A 4,676-nucleotide genomic window follows, 5' to 3' on the forward strand; every position below is an offset into this window, starting at 1 on the left:
GCAGGGGAGGGTTAGAGAGAGAGTGAGACACAGAATCTTAAGCAGGCTCCAGGCTCTGAGCTGGCTGTCAGCACAGAGCCCGACGCGGGGCTCAAACCCATGAACTGTGAGATCATGACCTAAGCCGACTTTGACCGCTTAACCGACTGAGCCATCTAGGCACCCCCAGTGTTCCCTCGTTTTTTGCTTTTCACATCAGTGAGGTTTTTTGTTGTTTATTTTTAAATTATTTTTTACAATTATTTTAATAAATTTATTTTTATTTGAGTAGAGTTGACAATAATACATCAGTGACATTTTTGACAAATGTAGGCCATTGTCTTATAGGATGTCCTACAGTTATTGTTTATCTGATTGTGTTCTCATGATCAGAATCAAGTAAACATTTTTGGCAAAAATGCTGTGCGGGTGATGTGTATTTCCTCTTGTCCTGTCAGGAGAGACTATCCTTTTAGGTTGTCTCGTTACTGGTGTTGCTTATTTGATCCATTAGTTAAGGTGCTTATCTGTTAGACCTATCTTCATAATGGCACCTTTTCTTTTTTGTAGTTAGTAAGTAATTTGTAGAGTGATACTTTGAGACCATGTGAATAACTTTTCATTTGTGTGTACTAGTTTTCTACTACTGCTACAACAAATTACCAGAAACTTAGTGTCTTTTTTTTTTTTTTTTTTCAAATGTTTTATTTATTTCCAGGAGAGAGAGAGACAGCTTGAGCAGGGAAGGGTCAGAGAGAGGGAGTCACAGACTGAAACAGGCTCCAGGCTCTGAGCTGGCAGTCAGCACAGAGCCCGACGCGGGGCTCGAACCCATGAACCGCGAGATCATGACCTAAGCGAAAGTCGGACGCTTAACCGACTAAGCCACCCAGGCGCCCCCAGAAACTTAGTGTCTTAAAACAATGCAGATTTATTGTCTTACAATCCTATAGGTCAGAAATCCAACTTGGGTCCCATTGGGTTAAAATCAAAGTGTGGGCAGGGGAGTCTCTAGGGGAAGAATGTGTTTTACCACCTTTTCCATCTTCTCAGTGCCGCCTAAATTCCTTGGCTCTGGCCCCGTCCCTCGTCTTTAAAACCAGCAGCATTGCATCTCTCAGACCATTTTTCGGTAGTCACATCTGTCTCTGACCACAGCTTGGACAGCTTTTAAAGGATTCGTGTGATTAGATTGGAGCCACTTAGATAATCCAGGATAATCTCCCCATCTCAAAGTCCTTAACTTAATCATACCTGTAGGGTCACTTTGCCATATAAGGTGACAGATTCACAGGTTCTTAGCATTAGGAAGTGGACACTGGTGGTGGTGGGGATTCATTCTTCTGTCTGCCACACAGTGGTTTCAGTATCCTCACCTGAATTAGTTTTTACAGTGGAGGCTGCAAATCTTGGAAGGTTTGGGGGCTACAATATAACACAGTCTAAGTTTGCTTAGCAAAGAATGAATCACAGTTTATGGGGGTAATGCTAGCTGAAGGCTGGGAGTCAAGAGGCCTGAGCTCTAGGTCTGACGGTACATCCTAAATCATTTCCATGAGAGCAGGAACAGGGACTGCCTCCTGCTTCCACTTAGTGTTTCGTTACTCACAAGTTGAATTGAAGGATGGATTTGGCACTAATAGCTCTAGAGTTTTTAACAGTAGGAGTTTGGATATCCAAATGTTCTCTGAGAAGTGCATTTTAAGTGGTAGAGAGAAGGGTCTTTCTTTAAATGCCCACAGAGTGCATGAAAAGGTATAGGATAACTTAATAGGATAGGCTCTTTTGTGACATTTTAAATACTAAGTAACAACTGAAGAATTTTATATCTATTATTTAAATTTGAATACTCAATTACAAAACTCTAAATAGGCTGAAAAAGAAATTGACTTATTTCAAAAAGAATAATATCATGCTTACAATGTTATATCAATTATATCTCAATAAAGATGGAAAAATATGGAGGCAGGTATATATTATATTTTTAGTTCTTAGTAAAAACTCAGAAAAGATAAATAACAAATCAAGATTCACAAAGGCAGTGAACCTCAAGTATTCTTCTTCTTTCATTTCATAGTGTTTTAGTAGAATCTTCCACAGTAGCTGTACTTAGTTGGAATGTTTTGGAAATACTGACTGTTCCAACTGTTAAAGAATAACTGTTTAGTTATCAGCCTATAAATGTGCTTTCTAGAGCTGATAAAAAAAAAGATGATCTTCTCATCTGATGAGCTCTGACCTTCTATAAACCTTCCAACTTATCTCATTTTCCACCAGCTATTGAAATATAACAAGATGCCAACAATTACATCCTCACAAGCATTTATACCAACTTATAAAATTACGTCTTTATTGGAAAATTGTGTAATATCTTGATTTCAATTTAGCCTGGCATGTTGGTTAGCAATAAATCTTACTAGTATGAACACGATCCTGCAGGCAGTTTGCAGAGCATTGATCAGGTGCAAATTGTATGTATTTTTCTAGCTTCTAAACATTTCAGAGCAAAATGAAATAAATAGCTATCACCGAGACCAATGCTTTTTAGATCATATTTTAATCTGGCATAGTAGAACATCACCATGTATCTTGTAGGAAATGCCTTGACTCTCCTGAAATTTCATTCTTTGTGTTTTTGACTCTTTTCCCTATTTTGTCTGTGATCTACAAAAAGAGCAAAAGAGTATGGTTAAAACATGTACCTTGTAAAGTGTGCATAATATACAGCTCATACTAGATTTGAAGGCTCTAAATAAAACATGCAAGAAGATATTAATATTAAACTCTTAGTGCTTACTATGTACCAGATAAAGTTCTAGATATTTATTATATACAAAATATCATTATATGAACTCTGAGAAATAAGTACTGTTATTAATGGAACTTTACAGATGAAGACACAGACTAGAGAAATCAATGATGAGGGTGGGAGCCGGATGTTAGAACTTTTTTTTTTTTTTTTTGAGATATGCTGCTTGGATATGAAGCCAGCATCTTAAAAAAATTTTTTTTAATGTTTATTTATTTTTGAGACAGAGACAGTGCAAGCAAGGGAGGGGCAGAGAGAGAGGGAGACACTGAATCCAAAACAGGCTCCAGGCTCTGAGCTGTCAGCACAGAACCCGATGCAGGGCTCAAACCCACGAACTGCGAGATCATGACCTGAGCCGAAGTTCTGGTTAAGCCGAAGCTTAACCAACTGAGCCACCCAGGTGCCCTCAGATGTTAGAACTTCTTGAAAAGCTCTGGGTAAATGTCAGTGTGCAGAAGAAGTTTGGAAATCTTTGCTGAAGGCCAACTTTCTTTTATAGATGTGCAACAGAGTCTACTCAGGTGGTTGAGGAAATAGACTAGATGTGTTAACTGGGCACGGCCCTGGTTCCTCCTGAAAGGGGTCTTAGAGGTGGTTCTAAAGAAAGAGGCTCTGGAGCCAGAATGCTTAGTTCAGATCCTGACTTTTCCATTGACCAAGTCCTGTCTATGTCTCAGTTTCCTCAGCGGACAAATGGAGATAGTAACTACCCAGACTGAATAGGGATAGTTTGCTCCAATTGCTTAGCCCTCATAGCGAGGTAGTGAGCTTTTCATGGGGCGTGCTAGAAAGGGCAGCTGAGCAGGGCCAGGGTGTGGAAGGGCAGTGGCCCTTCTGCTCTTGAGGGAAAAGTGTAAATTGATGTCCTTATCACCTTGTAATGAAGACCTCCTTTCCTATTGGACACTTGCTCTAGTCACACAGGCCATGAATGGATAAAATCCATGTTTCTCTGTTGTTTCCCTACTTCCTGTTATTTAAAAAATCAGAAAAATCCTATGTTTTCAGAGGGACACATGCTCATTGTATAGACTTTGAAAAATATAGAAAAGTTCAAGGGATGATACACCACGACTGCAAATTTCATTCCAGAGATAATTACTGATAAAAATTTTGTATTTTCTTTCAATCCTTTTTCCCCTGCATGTATATATTTGTTATATTTGAATAGAAAGAGGAATATATTAACTTATATAATATATAAGCTATGTAATTTTATGTGTTGCTTTCTAAAATCTATTGTGAGCCTTTTCCCATACTCTTGATTCTTTGCAGTGTGACTTTATTTTATTTTTTTTTTAAGTTTATTTATTTTGAGAGAGTGCGAGCAGGGGAGGGAGAAAGATCGAATCCCAAGCAGGCCTCTGCAGCATGGAGCCCCACAGCAACAGCACAACCCAGAGCCTTCTGAATCTCACAAAGCATGAGATCATGACCTGAATTGAAATCAAGAGTTGGTTGCTTAAACTGACTGAACCAGGCACGTGCCTCACAGTGTGACTTTAAGTGACTGGTAGTGTTCCCTGTGTCTTCATGTTACAACATTTTATTTTTTAGTTTTTATTTTTTTTAAATTTTTTTTAATGTTTTATTTATTTCTAGGAGAGAGAGAGAGAGACAGCGTGAGCAGGGGAGGGTCAGAGAGAGAGGGAATCACAGACTCCGAAATAGGCTCCAGGCTCTAAACCGGCAGTCAGCACAGAGCCCAACGCGGGGCTTGAACCCACAAACCGCGAGATCATGACTTAAGCGAAAGTCGGACGCTTAACCGACTAAGCCACCCAGGCGCCCCTCATGTTACAACATCTTAAAAATAAGTTTTATTTATTTTTATTTATCTTATTTATTTTTTTATTTTTTATTTTTAAAAAAAAATTTTTTTTTT

General features: G+C 38.8%; 1 protein-coding gene and 1 long non-coding RNA gene across 6 annotated transcripts in view; one reads left to right on the forward strand and one right to left on the reverse strand.

Moving 5' to 3' along the window:
- Positions 1 to 4,676, forward strand: part of KAT6B (lysine acetyltransferase 6B) — a 195,231-nt gene that overhangs the window by 30,379 nt on the left and 160,176 nt on the right. The gene's annotated exons all lie outside the window — the stretch shown is intronic.
- LOC120233721 overlaps positions 2,537 to 4,676 on the reverse strand; it is a 29,585-nt gene continuing 27,445 nt past the window's right edge. The window contains exon 3 of the long non-coding RNA XR_005528895.1: positions 2,537 to 2,643. This is a non-coding gene — a long non-coding RNA (uncharacterized LOC120233721). The remainder of the gene's footprint in view (positions 2,644 to 4,676) is intronic.

Source organism: Hyaena hyaena, unplaced genomic scaffold (assembly GCF_003009895.1).
Source record: "Hyaena hyaena isolate Hyena2069 unplaced genomic scaffold, ASM300989v1 scaffold_97, whole genome shotgun sequence".
NCBI lineage: Eukaryota > Metazoa > Chordata > Mammalia > Carnivora > Hyaenidae > Hyaena > Hyaena hyaena.